This window comes from Pan paniscus, chromosome X (genome assembly GCF_029289425.2).
Source record: "Pan paniscus chromosome X, NHGRI_mPanPan1-v2.0_pri, whole genome shotgun sequence".
NCBI classification, from domain to species: domain Eukaryota; kingdom Metazoa; phylum Chordata; class Mammalia; order Primates; family Hominidae; genus Pan; species Pan paniscus.
In genome coordinates, this window is record NC_073272.2 from 13,123,323 (window position 1) to 13,142,972 (window position 19,650).

At 39.1% G+C, this 19,650-nt stretch overlaps 1 protein-coding gene and 1 pseudogene across 4 annotated transcripts in view; both read right to left on the reverse strand.

Annotated features, from left to right (window-relative positions):
- The window catches only part of ARHGAP6 (Rho GTPase activating protein 6), a 525,552-nt gene that overhangs the window by 184,011 nt on the left and 321,891 nt on the right, over positions 1 to 19,650 (reverse strand). The window lies entirely within an intron of this gene.
- LOC103786469 (aspartate aminotransferase, mitochondrial-like) lies at positions 11,906 to 14,221 on the reverse strand (annotated as a pseudogene).

Below are 19,650 nucleotides of genomic sequence, written 5' to 3' on the forward strand. Positions count from 1 at the left end.
TGCAATAAATGCTACTCACAAGTAACTTCTCAATAAAATGAATGATTGAATAAAATAATACATCTAAATTTGCTGGCTCTCAGATCTGAGCTCCCAGAACTTCAACAGCCACACACATATACGCACACATTTTCAAATTCAATGTTATCCTATTAAAAATAAGCCTGTGTTAAAAGAAGTTGTAACTGTCCATCACACCAAAAATGCATAGTTTAGCCACAGTCATTATAGCAATTTTCATATTATTCAAAAAGAAAAGATTCTAAAGTGTACAAATAAAGCACAAAGCAGATATTCAAAACAAGTCTGCATCAAAAATTCAAAAACATTTGCCACAGGAATGGTGCACTTTCATCATTAATATACACCTACTATGTACCCATAAACATTAAAAATTAAAACAAATTAAAAATAAAAAAGAAACTGATCATAAATATTACAGCTGCCAGTTTCCTGGTGAGAAATCTTTGTGAAGAAATTGCAGTTAAAGTGGCGCTCTGGAAAATGAGATAAAGGGACAATTAAGAGATTATCTTTTCTTTCTGCTGTGACGTGACATATGTGAGTAAGACTGTTGGCATACCCACAGATACAGTGATGCAAGTTAACATTTGCAAAATGTCCCAGATCTGAAGAACATCTCAAGAAAATCACTGGAGAATAAAGAAAACATTTTATTGATCATCTCTACAGTACAGAGTTTCTCAATCTTGGCATTCTTGCTGTTTGGGCGAGATCACTTGTTTTTGTGGTGGGTGTTGCTGTCCTCTAAACTGTGGGATGTTTAGCAGCATCCTTGGCCAGTAGCAAATCACCCCTCCCAAATGTGACCACAAAAGTCTCTAGACATTGGCAAATGTGTCCTGGGGGGAGGTACAAAATTCCCCCAGTGAAAAACACTGATAGCATTTTTTTTTTTTTTTTGAGACAGACTTTCATTCTTGTTGTCCAGGCTGGAGTGCAATGGCATGATCTCAGCTCACTGCAACCTCTGCCTCCCAGGTTCAAGCAATTCTCCTGCCTCAGCCTCCCAAGTAGCTGGGATTATAGGCATGCGCCACCATGCCTGGCTAATTTTTTATATTTTTAGTAGAGACGGGGTTTCACCATGTTGGCCAGGCTGGTTTTGAACTCCTGACCTCAGGTGATCCACCTGCCTTGGCCTCCCAGGATAGCATACATTCACATAAACTTATTTGATCAATTGATGTGGTAAATAGGATAAAATTTTCCACAATGTTATATTCATACAGAACTCATTCTGTGAATTTTGCCTAAGTGTTGTATGTACACATTTTTCATATTTAAGCACAATAGATTGACAAATCTGGAGTGACTATTTCTTAGGTATAAACATTTTTAAACTCTACTAGAATGCTTCTGCTGATTATATTAAAATTTGAAGGATTCTCACCCAGAAGTTGTGATTTGGGGTTTAACCCAAAATGTTATCACTGCTTTACATGATTTAACTTATATTATATTTTGGATAAAGGAAAACAATCTGTTTCTGCTGTTTGAATAGAAGCTCCAAGTAATATTGCTAAGCATAGTATACCCTGAATTCTGAAGGTTTTGATATTAGTTATCAGAAATACCTTAGATGAATGTGAATGGTTTGTAACAATTATTCAGGAATGAGCTGGAAAAACTTCTCCCTGGACAGAACTGGCAATAATGTGGAATATTACAGAAACACTTAATTATAAAAACCATACAAGTCATACTTTTGTCCTTAAAACTTATCTTAGTCAAACATGCTAGTAAAATGAACAAAGAGAAAGTATGAGGGGACTTCAAAAAGTTCATAGAAAATATGCATTATGAAAGAACTATACAAAAATTTCAAATGTATATTACACCAAAATAAATTCTTACTAACTTGTTATAACCTGCCTTAACAAGATCTAGTTTGAGGCACTAAGAAAGATAAGACATCAGTTTGAAAAGAGCCCCTGTCAGGGAAACATGAATTCTGCTAAAATTGAAGCAAGAACAAACATCAAATTTATGGTGAAGATTGGGTGGAAGAATGGTGAAATCACTGATGCTTTATTAAAAGTTTATGAGGACAGTGCCCCAAAGATATCAACAGTTTGCAAATGAAAAACTCATTTTAAGAAGGGATGAGGGCTGGGTGTGGTGGCTCACGCCTGTAATCCCAGCACTTTGGGATGCTGAGGTGGACAGATCACCTGAGGTCAGAAGTTTGAGACCAGCCTGGCCAACATGGTGAAACCCTGTCTCTACTAAAAATACAAAAATTAGCTGGGCTTGGTGGTGGGCAGCTGTAATCCCAGCTACTCAGGAGGCTGAGGCAGGAGAATTGCTTGAACCTGGGAGGCAGAGGTTGCAGTGAACTGAGATCGCACCATTGCCCTCCAGTCTGGTGACAAGAGTGAAAACTCCCATTTCAAAAAAAAAAAAAAAGAAAAAAGAAGAAGGGATGATATTGAAGATGAAGCCCACAGCAGCAGGCCATCCATATCAATTTGTGAGGAAAAAAATTCATCTTGTTCATGCTCTAATCGAAGAGGACCAATGATTAACAGCAGAAACAATAGCCAACACCATAGACATCTCAATTGGTTCAGCTTACACAATTCTGACTGAAAAATTAAAGTCAAGCAAACTTTACGCCCTAAAGTTACCAAAACCATTGCACTTAGATCAGCTGCAGACAAGAGCAGAGCTTTTGAAGGAAATTTTTCACAAGTGGGACCAAGATCCTGAAGCATTTCTTCAAAGAATTGTAACAGGAAATAAAACATGGCTTTCCCAGTACCATCCTGAAGACAAAGCACAATCAAAGCAGTGGCTACCAAGAGGAAGTGGTCCAGTCAAAGCAGACTGGTCAAGAGCAAAGGTCATGGCAACAGCGTTTTGGGATGCTCAAGGCATTTTGTTTGTTGACTTTTTAGAGGGCCAAAACTCAATTAACATCTGTTTACTATGAGAGTATTTTGGGAAAGTTAGCCAAAGCTTTAGCAGAAAAATGACTACAACAATGCTCCTGGATCACTCCTCTTATCAAACAAGGGCAATTTTGTGAGAGTCTCTATGGGAAATTACTAAGCACTCACCTTCCAGTCCTGATTTGGCTCCTTCTGACTTCTTTTTGCTTACTAATCTTAAAAAAAAAAAAAACTAAAGGGCACCCATTTGTCTTCAGTTAATAAAATAAAAAAGATTGCAATGACATGGTAAAATTCCCAGGACCCTTAGTTCTTTAGAGATGGACTAAAATGGCTGGTATCATTGATCAAAAAAGTGTCTTGAGCTTGATGCTGAGAAAGTTTCTATTTATTATTTCTTATCTTTTAATTTAATTTGTCCCATGAACTTTTTGAAGTGCTCTCATATATGCAGCACAAACTAGTGGTTGGTTTCACTTAAAATTCTTTAGTCTGATAAATGTTCCAAATAAGAAAAATAAGAAAATGTTTCTACTAATTCTGTTTAAAGTGTGTGACTGCATTGTTTAATGATAATAAATCTAGAGATCAAAATGCTTATCAATCACTATTAAAATTATAATGTATTCACTGACAATACAGGAATTACTCAAATTTACCAAGAAATGTGGGAAATTTTTAAGAATAATAAGCATATCAAGTGGGTGAAACATACTTACTTCAATAATACAGGACAAAATATGAAAGCTATTATTTTTTTCTGAATTGTTCATTTCTTTGTATAATTTTCTAATGAAGATTATCCATTTACCACTAAATATAATCAAATTATTGTATCATAATTAAATGCACAAATGAGAAAAACCACCTTTGTTAGTCTCTACATACAAATTATTCTTTCAGAAAATGTTGTCACTGTTATTCACATTCCTACACAGATAACATCTGAAACCTGTATTTTGGTTTCTGTAATTATTATTTATTATTGAAGTGAAAATTATCTAAAATATACCTCATTTGAAAGAGAAAAACATCCTAGACCAAACTTATTTTTAAAAGTAGTTATGCTATTTTGCTAGAAATATGCTAATTTGCTAGATTAGTAGCTCTCAACTGAGGATGACTTCACACCCAATAAGACATTTAGGGATGTCTGGAAACATTTTTGGTTGTCTCAACTGAGGGGAAAGTGCTACTGGCATCTAGCGGCTAGAAACCAGGCATCCTGCTCAACATCCTGCAATGCACAGGACAGCCCCTCACAAAAAAGAATGATCTGCCCCCAAATGTCAATAGAGCTGAGGTTTAGAAACCCTGCTACACATAAAATTGTTTCCCAGTTTAATCTGTGCAACAAGGCAAGAAGCACGCAATTCAAAATGGTGTGAAGAGAATCCCTGTTCAGAGAGTATATAATGTTTTACCAAAGGGATTTTTCTTTTTCTTTCTTTCTTTCTTTCTTTCTTTTTTTTTTTTTTTTTGAGATGGAGTTTCGCTTTTGTTGCCCAGGCTGGAGTGCAATGGCATGATCTCGGCTCACTGCAACCTCCGCCTCCTGGGTTCAACCAATTCTCCTGCCTCAGCCTCCCAAGTAGCTGGGATTACAGGCATGCACCACCACGCCCAGCTAATTTTGTAGTTTTAGTAGAAACAGGATTTCTCCATGTTGGTCAGGCTGGTCTTGAACTCCCGATCTCAGGTGATCCACCCGCCTTGGCCTCCCAAAGGGCTGGGATTACAGGCGTGAGCCATCGCGCCCAGCCGGGATTTTTTTTTTTTTCCTATGGAAAGCGGAATTTAAATTACCCCTTCTTGCTATTGTTGGCACCTCACAAAGCAGGAAACACAATTGAAGGTTGAGGGGATCATGTACTTTGATATTGACTCAAAGTAATGCCTTCACTATAAAACAGGAATCACGTGACATGCTAAGAAAAACCCATCGTAGAAATCAATACAACTAAAGCTTGAGTGAATCTGAGTAACTCTTTTTCCCTCGATGTCAAAAGTAAGTGATAGCCTGTATTGCTTAGGAGGCACTATTAAAAAACAAACTTTTAACAGCCTTAAGTAAACGTTTTCATTTTCCATAAAACTAAATGATGGCACAGTAATATGATTGCTTACAGCTGCAAATGCCTCATCATGAACTAAACACTTGTTAAACTTTGAGTAAAATTTTTCTTCAATGGCTTACAGTAAAATAAAAGCATTTTTAAAAATTATTTCATTAAATAATGCCATGGCAGACCGCTTAGTTAAATAATGTCATAGACTTGACCCAATCATCCACTGATTTCATGATAAGTACACATTAAATCTAAAAAAAACCCCTACATCCCTAAATACAAATGACTTTATAATTTTACATTAGGGAGTAGCACTGTATAAGTTACTAATGTTTTGTCCCACCCAAAGGAAGGAAAAATAGAAAACTTCATGCTAGGAAGGAAAAAAAAGTTTCTTATGTGTTTAATTTTCCTAAATGTCCAAGATATTCTTTAGATTACATGTCATCAACACTTCAGGAGAAAGGTGTCAAGTTTCTGAATGGGGTAGTAAAGAGAAGTTGAAGTAAGAAAAGGACATCTGACATTCATTCCTGCTAAGAAAGAAAAGAAAATCTTGCTCACACATTTCGTTTTAAAGACTTGTAAGGGAAAAGTTTGTCTAAAATTTCAAATAATACAAAACAAAACATATTAGTCATTCACTTTTTAGTATGCATTACTTCAATCAGATTGTTTTGTTCTAAGGCCAAACTAAATTCACCCCTTTAAAGATTGGAAAATATTTGATGTTGCTGGATGTTTTGCAAAGTATCAAATAATTTTGGAATGTTGAACACCTATGGGAAGGGCATACTAAGTGAGTACCATAATCCAGAGGGATGTTGTCAAAGATAGGTGAGTAAAGAGGCATTTGAATACCAGCAATAAGCCAAAAAATGTCACTCCTCCTAAACACAGATATTGTGGGTTCATTTAGTGACTATTACCATGTCCTCTATTGGTGCCAGGGATGTAGGGGCTCAGGTAAAAAGATATCAAAAAGTCAGGTCTGAGCCTGACTTCACAATGGTACCTAGGAATTTGGGGGCAAACATAACCTGCTTTTGAGTATAATCGTGTGCTACAGAGGAATGTAGATTAGATTTATCAAAACAAAAGTCCTGGTTATTCATTTACAACAGGCTTTGTGACCACAGAAGTTATCCCAAGTCTTTGATTATTCTACACCATTACAAGATACTTTACAGGGTTTTAAAGGTACTTTACAGGTACTTTACAGGCCAAAAAGCATCAACAAAGACATTGCTGATTTAGTCAGCATCTGGCCTGCTTCTCTGACATGCATTAATATGGAACCCTTTCAAACCATATTCAGTGATAGTTCATATTGAATCCTTCACATTACAAGAAAATCACTTTTGTGGTAAATTATTTTGTTTTGGTATTAGATTGGTGTTAATTTTTCTCATTTCATCGTGAAGGAAGGTAAAATGTTGTCTAAAGTCATTTCTGAACTTTGCACATACATCTCCAAACATCTGAGCATTATTATTCTGTACGGGAGATACAGTTATGGTATAGGAAGGTACACCAGTGACTAGTGGACCAGCATAGGGCTGGAGAGGGTAGGGAACATTAATGAAGTCATGCTGAAGTCCAGATGGGGGAGCCAGCCTCCGACAGATTCTAATTCAGATGCAGCATTTATTGAGTAATTTGGGAGCGAGTTACCTACATGGCTCACTTTTAAAATGGGGATAAAAATCTCACTCTACTAGGATTTTTGTGAAGTTGACAAAGATTCTATGTGAATGCATGATGAGTTCTTAGAAACCAGTAACAGTTAACTGAATTCAGTGCCTGACCACCATCACTCTTTTCTGTCACGTCTCAGGGTACTCTGCCACACTGGCTAAAATCCAAAGGTTTCCTACCAATTCTGTCAAGGATTAATGATGTACAAGTGTCTGCCCTTGCAGAACTTCTAGTCTATCCTCACAGTTGTTGAGAATTTCTGGGAAAATCTTTGTTTCTGCAGCTTGTTTGAGGTATTTTATTTTTTTCACCACCAAAAACTTTTCAGTAAAACCTATTTCTGAGTGTGGAGATATCTTCGTGTCCCAAAGTTGCTAAAGGGCACCTGAAGCCTTGATGTACAAAAATTCTAATTTCAATTTAATTTTCAACACCTTCAATCCAAAGACTATTAACTCATGTAGCTAGATCACTCTTCAGACATAATAACTGAATGTTCTAATCAAAATCTCCCAGAGTTACAAAAAAATCTAATTCTGCAAAAGACAATCAATGTAGTAATTACAGAGGTATTATGGTGACTCATTAGAAAAGGCAAGTGTTAGAAAGGAGCTTTTTCTGTAAATAGCAGCCCTATCATCTTTGCAATTCGACTAATCCCATTACACCTACACAAGAACAAATTTCAAACTTTAATAATAAATTTCATGAAGGTTACCGAGCCCGGGCAATGTTGGCACCAGAGTTATGAGATCATTATGGGAAGTTCGTGAACCTGGTGCTAGAGAGACGATTCATCAGCTCTCTGTAAGATGGTAAAGATTTTATGGATCAACATGGGAGTAGTCATTTTTCAATATTTCAAAAGCCTGGCTTGGGTATTCAACAGTTTGACATACTTAGCTGTAGCAGCAGCCACAGTTTGTTTAGCCAGGGGCAACAGGAAAGAGTGATAAATTAGAAAACGTCAAGCCATTCTTTCCCTCACCTGCCTGACTTTAAGTAATTAATGACAGCTGTTTTAATGAATTGATTAGTTTAATAATTGAAAAATTCAAGACACTACCTTTATTTCTGTCATTTCTCCCATCTCCTTCTAACAATATGTTCAAGAATTGTATCTCTGTTAAAGTACAATCACGTGTCAATGATGAGGATATATCCTGAGAAAACTGTCATTGTGAACATCATAGAGTGTATTTATACAAACACCTAAGCATTATCATACAGTGTGGCAGATATACAAAGAGTTACATACAAAAAGGTACAGAAAGGCTTACTAGTGACCTAGTGGACCACGAAGTGAACATCATAGCATGTACTTACACAAACCTACTACGTACCTAGGCTAGATGGTACAGCCTATTGCTCCTGTAATACAGACCTGTACAGCATGTTACTATACTGAATACTGTAGGTAAGTGTAACACAATAGTATTGGTGTATCTAAACATATCTAAACATAGAAAGGTAGAGTAACAATATGGTATTATAATCTTATGAGACCACTGTTGTCTATGTGGTCCATTATTGACAGAAACATCCTCATTTGTAACATGACTGCATATTCACAAGTGGATTCCAGCCACCATTTTACAATAACAACAACAACTACATGCACAACAGCAAAAGCTAACAATTTGTTAGCACTGACTACATCCCAGCTACTGTTATAAGCACATCTCAAGGTGTTCCACCAAGCTGGTGAGGCTGGGGGATGTCAGCAATGGGGTTAAAGGGTGCAAAGCCCCAGAAACGAGGAAGACATTTGAGTCTTTTTTGAGATCTGCTGCACAGCATGTTGAATATAGCTAATACTGAGTACCATACATTTCATAATTACAGAGAGTAAATTTCAAATGTTCTAATCACAAAAAGATTAAATATTTGGGATGTATATGTTAATCAGCTCGATTTAATCATTCCACATTGTATTCAAAATTCATAACATCACTTTTCACCAAATAAATACAATTATAATTTATTAATATATAATTTTAAAAATTCTGAGAGCCCACTAGATTTCTCAAGGGTTAACGAGATGCATGTGGGTCTTAGAACTCCAGGAAGCATAGCAACTATCTCCTTGGCGTCTCTGAGGAGGATGGTCTTGAAAACCAGATAAACACAATCTTTTACACATCCCGCAAATATTAACTGAGGGCTTCGTTTGTGCCAGGCATAGAGCTCTATGCTCTAGATGTGTTTACTCATCTAATCATCACAACACCACCATTGCTCCCATTTCACAGATATTTAATAGAACAGTGGAGAAACTTGCTCATAGACCCACGGTAAGAAGGTGGCAGAGTCAAAATGCAGAGAATAGATTTAGCAAATCAATTGGAGTCACCCAGTGAATGGTGTCATCATCTCAGCACCCAACTGGAAAGCTGCAGGATCCCTCTCTTCCTTTCCTCTCTATTCTCATGGATGTTAGAATAGTGCCTGGCACATGTTCAGCATGTTAGAAGAATTTTGTTGGGGCTCAGAAAACAGTATCTCAAAATGAAGACTGCTGCTGAGCAGCTTCAGAAGCAAAAGTTTCTCCTGACCTTCTCCTGTCCTCCTCTCAGTCCCATTTTGCCCTAAGGATAGCCATGGAAACTAGAATCCCTTTTCCCCAAGATAGATCATACAAATCAGAACGCCTTTTCCTGAAAGTCAGTCATAAAACCTAAAAATATTCTACGTAAAAACTGGCCATGAAGAAATGATCTGACCTAACTGGTTTGACTGTAGATCCTAAGACTCCTGTTCCAGACAGGGTCCTCTCTCACATCAAGAAGGAAGAAATGCTTCTCAGAGAGGCCAAGAATAATCTAGATGGACAGGCCTTACTGGGTTTCCCCTACTCAGTCCATTAGCATTTAAATCAGACCCTTTCTGTCCAATCACATTTCTACATGGCTGTCCACATATTGTTGAACCTAAGCATAAAAATGGACAACTGTCCATTTTCCCCTGTATGTTAGGTATTCATTCCGAAGGTTTCTGTGTATACAAGCTAAATAAACGTGTATGCCTTTTCTTCTGTTAATCAATCTGCCTCATGCCAGTATATTTTCAGTGACCCTTTAGAGCGCAAAGGGGAAGTTTCTTCTTGACTCCCTTAGAGTTAGTAAATGAAATAGGTAAAAGACATGAGCCAACTGCTCCCACTAAATGAGTAAAACCATGCTTAAGATAGGCAGAATAAACACAAGCCTCTGTAAGCTGCAAAGTGAAGGCATTTAGTCAGGCCCACTAAACAAATTCTCTATGTGAATTCAAATGCTATAGATATGTTACTGATTTACTGTGTTATTCTTCTTTACTGGTTTTGGAGGTCTGAGACCATCACAAAGAGGCTCTTGTGGTCTATTCTTGGCATCTCACAACATCTCACAATGTTGTCATGGGTAAGATAACTGATAACTGTTTGTTGATTAGACTTTCCTGGGCAAATATAACTGAATACAGAGAAATCATAGACATAACTGGCTATGCTTACTTTAAAACTGTGAAGCTCTGTATAAACAACTAACAAAATGGGGCATATTGCTAAATCAATGAGAGCAAAGTACCCAAGTCCAAGGCTATTTTCAAATGATACGTTTACCTCCTCACACTAATCTATTCATTTTCATTCTTTGATTGGATTTTAAAGGTTTAGCTCAAGTGTGGTTCTCAAAAAAACTAGACATATTACTTCCACCTAGTGACCCTCTTGCCGCTATGTTTTTCCCACCATTTTCATGAACAAGCTACTCTTAGATCCATCCCCTAGAAATATGCTTTCTCTGAATAATCAAATTATTCAATCCTTTTTTGTAGATTCTGCTCAGGGCTTCCCTATGATGTCTGGCTTGCTCTGGTATTTTGGGTGCTGATGAATCTTAGAGATATACACATATATTCTCATTAATTTGCAACTTTTTTCTTGATGCAAACAAACACAAAGCAATCAAAACAAAAATGTTCTAGAGGACACATACATTCCCTTATCCACAGTGCAGGGCCACAGGGTACAGACAGCAGAAAGTCATGTGTTTTGGCTTGCTGGTAATACCAGAGATCTTCATCCCTATGCTTTGTGAAGTGAATACATCAAAGTGCCTCTCTTCCAAGATGGTTTGACTCAAGTTCATGTTGATGAATGCATTTTAGACTAAACTTTTTTATTTTGAGATAATTTTGGATTCACATTCATTTGTAAGAAATAATATAGAGCCATCTCCTATACTCTTCTCCCAGCTTCCCCCAGTTGTAACATCTTTCATGACTATAGTATAATGTCACAGCCAGGAAACTGACATTGATTCAACTATCTTATTTAGAATTCACAAGTTTTACATGTTATCATTTGTGTGTGAATGTGTGTATGTGTGTGTATTTAGTTATATGCAATTTTATCACATATGTATCTTTGTGTGACAACCACAATAGTCAGGGCACAGAACAGTTTCATTGCCACAAGGATTCCTCTTGCTACCCCTTTACAGCTATTTGCACCTCCCTCTCAACTCATCATCTTCTTAAATCTAGCAACCACTAATCTGCTTTCCATATTCAATGAAAGGAGGATGTCCAACTGGGCAGAGGCAACATCCAGCAGGAGACAATTACACAATCATTGAAGAAGATGCTCAGATAAATTGCAGTTACCTTCTCCACTGAGAAAAGTAAGGCTATGGCGTCATTAGAAAATTATGTTCTTTATTCTTAAATAAATCCAAGTAGGATGGGGCTTGATATACTTTGGCTGTGTTCCCACCCAAATCTCAGCTTGAATTGTAGTTCCCATAATCCCCACATGTCATGGGAGGGACCCGGTGGGAGGTAACTGAGTCAATGGGATGGTTACCCTCATGTTGTTCTCGTGATAGTGAGTTCTCACGAGATCTGATGGTTTTATAAGGGGCTTTTGCCTCTTTTGCTCAGCAAGTCTTCTTGCTGCTGCCATGTGAAGAAGGACTTGTTTACTTCCCCTTCCACCATGATTGTAAGTTTCCTGAGGCCTCCCCAACCATGCTGAACCATGAGTCAATTAAACCTCTTTCCTTTATAAATTACCCAGTCTCCAGTATGCCTTTATTAGCAGCACGAAAATGGACTAATACAGGGTAGATGGTCAATCCAGCAGTAGAATGGGATGAAAATCTAGGATAGTTAAAAATCTTTGTGCATAAGGAAAAGAATAGCATGAAAAAGGAGAAGAGATAGCCTTTTCTTTTTCTTAAATGAGAGGAAAAAGCACCTTTTATTTTCCTTGCTGCAGTGGCAGCAAACTCATTGGTTTTCATAAAACACAACTTCTGCGATATGCTCTGTTGATAAGGTTGCTCCATCATGGGAGGACAAACTTGAGGCTGACTGTTAATGACAGAACTAGGTCTTCTCTCAAAGCCTCTAATGTGTGCTATTTCTCATGAAGAACCCCTGACACCATAAGATGCTTCAGTTAAAACTTCTGAAATATTGCAGTGGCATAATTGACAAGTTTTTTGGTGCTATGAGTTTCTCACACATGTAAACCCTTTCGGAAAAGTTGGAGATAAAAAGATGGGGGAGAGTTTGGTTTAGAGTCACAAAGTTCCAGATACCAGCCACAGATGCCTCTGCCCAATGTCGCTACATGTTCTTTTCTGAGAAATGCATTCAATCACTCAGTATTACGCACTGTGGTTAAAAAAAAAAAAAAGATCTACTCACCACCATCTACCCTCCCTTATCCTCCATGTGAAGCTCACGGTAGCAGCAGCTGAAGACAGAAAAGTTGTATCTGTTCCCTCACACCAGGGACATTACTTGGTGACCTGGTGAATGGCATAGGCAAGATTACCCGTGTTGCTGGAGGTGATCCCTGCCACAGGGATGCAGTCATCCTTTGTCATACAGATGGAAAACCCCTTGGTTAGCTTCTCCACCTGTTCAGGCTTTAGCCTTGTGAAACAAAGCATGCCAATTTAGTCAGTCATGTGTTGTCAGATGTGTGAGGAACTCTCCTTACTGCAGTTGGAGATCAGCTGAGTCTGCATGCTAGTAATGCAGTTGGCCATGATTTTCACTTCTTGCAACCATTGTTTTCACAAACCCAGGCTGTTCAGAATGGTAGAGGCAATACAGGCCCCACTGAGAGAAGGGTTGGAATACATGGGATGGATCAGGATCTTCAACTGACTCCACTCTTTTGGTTTCATTCACTGTCTTTGCAGATCACAGTGAAGGCTCTCATACACTGACCATATAAAGCCCATGTTCTTGGCACATGATTGACAGAGACAAACATTAATGCTCTGTTCAATGAAGTTGCACACAGCCCAGGCATCCTTGTTACCATCACCACTGGCAAAGCCTTGGTAGGCCATATCAAAGAACGCAGTTTCTTTTTCTTTGCCACTATTATTATTTCCTTTCACTGCTTTGCATGAGGGTCCCAGGCATGCAGGAGAAGAGCACTTTGCTCTGGTATTTTTGAAATGTCCTCCATAGCACCCGTGAAGTCAAAACTGCAAGTCTTGGGGTTATAGAATTGATAATCTTGTAGTTGCATGCCAGCTACCCTGAAGATAGGTGTGTGATTTCCCCAGGGTGGTTTGGACAGAGACATCTCTGTCTTCAAAAACTTTAAAAATCTTTGCACAAAACTGGCTCCAACCCTTAAACCTCAGTTCCAGAAATGATCCACAAAGTGACAGACTGGCCACTTTTCAACACTTTGCTCTTCTCACCCAAGGCTAGTTCTGCAGATGCCTTGGAAAATTCAGCTTGTCCCCAAATGGGCAGGTATTCCTTGTCTAAATTTTTTTATTATATTTTAAGTTCTGGGGTACATGTGCAAAATGTGCAGTTTTGTTACATGGATATACACATGCCATAGAGGTTTTCTGTACCCATCAACTCGTCACCTACATTAGGTATTTCTCCTAATGTTTTCTCTCCCCTAGCCCCCCACCCCGTGACAGGCCCCGGTGTGTAATATTCCCCTCCCTATGTCCATGTGTTCTCATTGTTAAACTCCCACTTATGAGTGAGAACATGTGCTGTTTGGTTTTCTGTTCTTGTGATAGTTTGCTGAGAATGATGGTTTCCAGCTTCATCCATGTCCCTGCAAAGGACAGGAACTCACCCTTTTTTATGGCTGCATAGTATCCCATGGTGTATATGTGCCACATTTTCTTTATCCAGTCTATTATTGATGGACATCTGGGTTGGTTCCAAGTCTTTGCTGTTGTCTAAATTTTTTATGGTAATCTAACTGGGTCTCTTATTGTCCCGGTAGGCACCAACTCCCAGATTCATCTTTTTGCTGTTGATTTCCCTCTTAAAGGCTTTGGTGGTTCCCAGGATGGGATCTGGAGGTCTCATTTCCACATGGGCCCACAAGGAGCTGGCTCTGGCAGAGGCCATGGTGGGGAGGCCTAGGTAAAAGGTGGCAGCGATCCCCTAGAGGACACGGCTGGAGTGGAGCAGGGCCGGGTCATGGTGGACCTTGAGAGTGCAGTGGGTAGGCACAGGACAAAGTAGAAGGCAAGAAGGTGCAGAACCAGGGGGCATGGACTCCTGCTGAAGGTCTTGTTTTGTATTAGAAGACCTCCACAGTGGAGTGAAAAATGAAGTCACTTCTCTGTATATTTTGAATTAAAGCTTGCACAGGTGTTTCAGCCTGCTAAATAGTTCAACCTGGACTATTTCAGCTCTGAATTATTCAAATAATTATTTTTAAAATATTTTAAATTTAATTTAGCACACAGAGAATGCCTCTGTGTGAAGTAAGTGGTGGCAATTTAAAATAACTAATGATCATAATTATTGGAATCTAGTCTCCTGGGCATTTTCTACTTCATAATTTACAGGGAGCCTATGAGAGTTCAAACACACTGTATTTTTGCCAAAGGAGTCTCATGCTTTGTCTGCATTTTATGGCTTCCTTTGCACCTGGAGCAGCTATTTTAGGACTGTCTAGACAATCACCCCAGCTTTAAAGGTCTTTTCCTTTCTTTTCACATAGTCACTGAGCATGAAGGATAATAAATAGATGACGCTGGCACTCTCTCACCAAAGATACTATTCAAATAGAGACAGGAACAAGAATGCCTTTGCTCTGGCTCACAAAATCAAGATGCCTTAATATACAGCCCCAGACGTCTACCAATTGGCCAAACTTGAAACCAACAAGAAGGCCTTCCAATGTCCACATCTCTGTAGTAGCTGGATCATACTTTTTGGTTGAGCTGCGTGAAATGGTTACTATTTGACCATCTTGGACATATAAAAATGGCAATTTAAGATGTTTCGATCCAAGAGATTTGGGAAAGAATTTGGGAGTGCTCTGTTTCCTTTTTTCCTCTCCAATTCCCAAGCAACATTCATCTGGGTTCTAGCAAGGACCCAGAATGCACAGCTTCTGCAGGCCACTTTTGCCACTACAGGGAAATAATGCAGCCAAGCATGATTCTGGAACATTTCCTATATACGTGTCCTAGGTAAGAAATAAAAGTTAGTAAGTAATATCCCAGGGAGACGTACACCGGGTCAGTTTACTTCACCCCTCACAGTCATTTCTTTCAAGAGGTAAGAGACACCTTTTAAGCTCTCCACAGGACTCCTACAGCCCACCTGTCCCCAGGCTCTTTAATGGGTTCCGAGATTGCATCCCAATCTCAGACCCTCCTGGGAATATTCCTACTTGGTACTCTCTGATGGTAAAAGTATTTAATTTTGTAGGAAAAAAATACGCAAGGGTAGATATCTATAGATACATAGATGTACATTGCATATAATATACAATATAATATTCAATTACATTATATACAACATACACTATATATGTATTTTTACATTATATACTATATATATAATATGTCACCTAGCAATGATTAGTTTTATTTGTTTCCTTATAATGTTAGAGTATTTCTTAGTACAACAAGATGTGCACATATTAATTTTCTGCTAACATCATACCATTTCTACTGTCGTGTTCAAGAGCTATCTCCACCCTTTACTCTGTCCCACTTTCTCCACTGATGATATGTGTAACATGAATCAGTTTGGAGGTCTGAAGTCCAAAGCACTTCTCCTGAGTATAAACTGGAGCTTCAAAAACAAGAGCAGCCCAAGAAGGCTGGGCCAAGGGCTGAGAAATTTCATATCAGTGCCACTCACAACTGCAAACTTTGTGCCAGGCACTGGGCTAAATGCAATGGTAAGTATGGGGATACAAAGTAGATGAATACTCAGTCTCCACTTAAGCAGATATAATTCTTATAGGGGAATAAAATTACAACACCAAGTGGAGCAAACACAGCATAGAACCAAGTCAACAGATGTTGTCTTAGTTCATTTTGTGTTGCTATAAAGGAATAGCTAAGGCTGGGTAGTTAATAAACAACAGAGGTTTATTTTGGTTCAAAGTTCTGCTGGCTTTACAAGATAGATGGCACTGGCATCTGCTTGGATTTCAGCAGAGCTTTTGTGTTCCATTAAACTATGTCTGAGAAGGTCAAAGAGGAAGCAGACATGTGCAAAGAGGGACCAAACCCAGGGGTGTCCTGGCTTTCTAGCAACCCACTCTTGCAGGAACTAATCAATTCCCCTGAGAACCAATCTAGTGTCAAGAGTGAGAATGCCCTCACTGCCATGAGAACAGAACCAAGCCATTTATGAGGGATCCATCCCTGTAACCCAGACATCTCCCACTAGGCCCCACCTCCGATATCACCATGCTGACCGTCAAATGTCAACATGAGATTTGATGGGGACAAACAAACCATGTCCAAACCACAGCAAATATGGATTCAAATTCTCCGAGGGCCATGGCTTATGAGCAGCGTTATTAGGGCAATTTGCTTAACTTACCCTATTTCCTCCCTTGAGTATCAGTTAATAATAATTTGAATCTTACTTGGCGTTTAATAAGATAATTACTGAAAATTTATGTCAGGTAGAGTGAGACTGGCAAACTTAAAATACTATAAATGCAAGCTCTTATTTTTAGTGAGCATCCACTGCATGCATATACTACCCCATTTCATCCTCAGCAGTCTCAATCTTTTAATGTATTACTACTTTCTTCCTTTTAGATAGACAAGTTGGGCAAAAATAAGTTAATTAATCTCCCCACTAACAGAAGACTCTTTCCTGCAGGAAAATAATGAAGTCCCGAACTGAAGGCAAACTTCTCCAAAGTCATCAGCAATTTTTCACTTCTCAATTGCCAATATCTTCTCACTTTGTCAGTTTTCACTTCCCAGACACTCCTTAAAGCAACTCAATCTGTTTTCTACTTCCACTATTCAGATAAAACTGGTTTGGTAAAAATTCCCAATGCTGCCATGTTATAAAGCTGAAGGGCGACTATTCTGTTTTTATTCTACCTGATCCCTCAGCACCACTAAACCTAGCTGGCCATTCATTACCTTTGCCATCTGGAATCAGTTTCCTCCCCCAGCTTTTGCTATATGCACCCCTTTTCTCTCTTTTTCCTTCACTAGCCACTTGCTCTAGGTTCTTTGCTGCTGCTTCTGCTCCTTTAGAGCTCTAAATGCTGGCACTCCTCATGGCTCTGTTGCAGGCCAACATCTCTTAGTCAATCCTTCTGAAGATGTGTCTGGAATTTGTGAACCTCCTGAATCAGCCCCACCAGAAAGAAACAAGCTTCATGAGGGAAAGAACTTTTGCACATAAATTGCTGAATTCCCAACACCTGAAAGAATCTCAGGCACACTCCAGGTGCTCAACAAATATTTGCTGAAGGAATGTGAATTTCCTGAAGTGCTTGAGATGTTCCTGGGATGCCCTTCTGGACATCTAAATTGGAATCACAGTGCATCTGAGAACCAAAATCTCTGGTCTTCTACTACACCGACTTTTATCCATGTTCTTTCCTTAATCTGATATCCTCTCCCACTTCCTCATTCTTTAATGCACAGGGAAGCCTTTCCTGACCCTCACCTCCACCCAGATTTAGTCGAATCTCCCTCTCGTGCCCTTTCATAAAACCCTCTCCTTTGTGGTACTGAGGTCCCTTAAATTTTACACATATCTGTGTGACTACTGCCAGCCTGTCTCAGATCATACAGGCTTGCACTCACCATCATACCTCCATTTCCTCACTAAGTCTCCCTCATGGTGGGCCCTCAATAAATATCAGTGAATAAATTGTTAATAATACAGATTTTATATTAACGTTAATATATCAAAATATAATAACAATATATTTAAATTGTATATTTATGATATAATGAATAATTAAAAGTTAAATGATGACACAAATTTCTCTCTCCTCAGCTCTGAGCTCTCCTCTGAATTCTACATGCATATCCCCATCTAGGGGCATCACATCTCCAAATGGATGTCTAATGGGTTTCTCTATTTCAGCCTGTCCAAAGCCCCAGCTTTTAAATTTTCCAATACAAACTTGTTTCTCTCTCAATATTTTACTCATGTTAGTAAATAGCATCACCCACCCAGTTGCTCAAGCAAGCTCTTGAGAGTCACATCTGATTCCCCCTTTTCCTTCACCAGCCCCTTACCCATATCTAATTAAACACTTAGTCCTGTTGCTTATACTTCTAAAATATATTTCAAATCCATCCCTTCTCCATCTCCACAGCTGCTGCCAAGCCCAATCTTCCATTAACAGTCAACTGGATGGTGGCTGCAAATCAACTGGTTCCCTGTATCCATTCTTGCTGGTCTACCACAGATTTTCTACACAGAGCTCAAAACATCAATCAAACCATCCCCATTAGAGCCCCATCCTAATTCAATGGCTTCTCACTGCAATGCAATGAAGTACATACACCTTAGTGAGGCTCTGCCTATCTATCTACAGCACCTCATGCCATTGCTCCCTTCACTCACTAGACTCCCAACTCTCTTTTGTACATACTGTTCCCTCCGCCTGGAATGATTACCCCATGTGTCCCCACCCACACCTCACACAGCTGGCTTCTTCTCCTCCTCCAGTCCTCAGATTACATGCTGCCTTCTCAGAGTAACCTTAACGGTGTCTAAAATAGATTTCGGCCGGGTGCAGTGGCTCGCGCCTGTAATCCCAGCAGTTTGGGAGGCCGAGGCGGGTGGATCATGAGGTCAGGAGATGGAGACCATCCTGGCTAACACGGTGAAACCCCATCTCTACTAAAAATACAAAAAATTAGCTGGGCGTGGCGGCGGGTGCCTGTAGTCCCAGCTACTCGGGAGGCTGAGGCGGGAGAATGGCGTGGACCCGGGAGGCGGAGCTTGCAGTGAGCCGAGATCGCGCCACTGCACTCCAGCCTAGGCGACAGAGTGAGACTCCGTCTCAAAAAAAAAAAAAAAGATTTCGCCTTCAGATATCTGTTGTCACAGAAATATTTCCGTTCTTTACACAGCATTTGCCACAATTTGGATTTACTGATTTACTACTGTTCATTATCTTGTTTCCAGATAGAAACTTCTATGTCAGTCTTGTTCACCATTTCATCCCTAGCACCTAAAATGGAGCTCAGCATAGATTATCAATAAACGGTTGTTGCATGAATGGATAGAGTGGAGAAAAAACGGTCAGATTAATACAGTTCCAACAGATCAATGGTTGCCAGAGCCTGAGGGTGAAAAGAGGGGTTGACTATGAAAAGGCAGAATGAAGAGATTTGGTGGTGGGGGTGGGGGTGGGGGTGGTATATATAGAATTCTTCTGTATCACAATTGTGATGTTGGCTACACAACTTTATGTATTTGTCAAAACTGATAGAACCATACCCTCCAGAAGGTCAATTTTACTCTATGTAAATTAAAAAATAAATTAATAAAATTATGATTCCAAAACCCATGTCAACCCAGAACAAATCTAAGATTCCAAGATTCACAGGTTTAGAGTTTTTTTTTTTTTTTTTTTTTTTCTGGTGGTGGAGGGTTCAGTTAACTTCCTGTGTTCATGGTCAAAGTACTGACTCAAAACATACTTCCCTATTTTTCATTTATCAGTTTAAAGAAAGGAA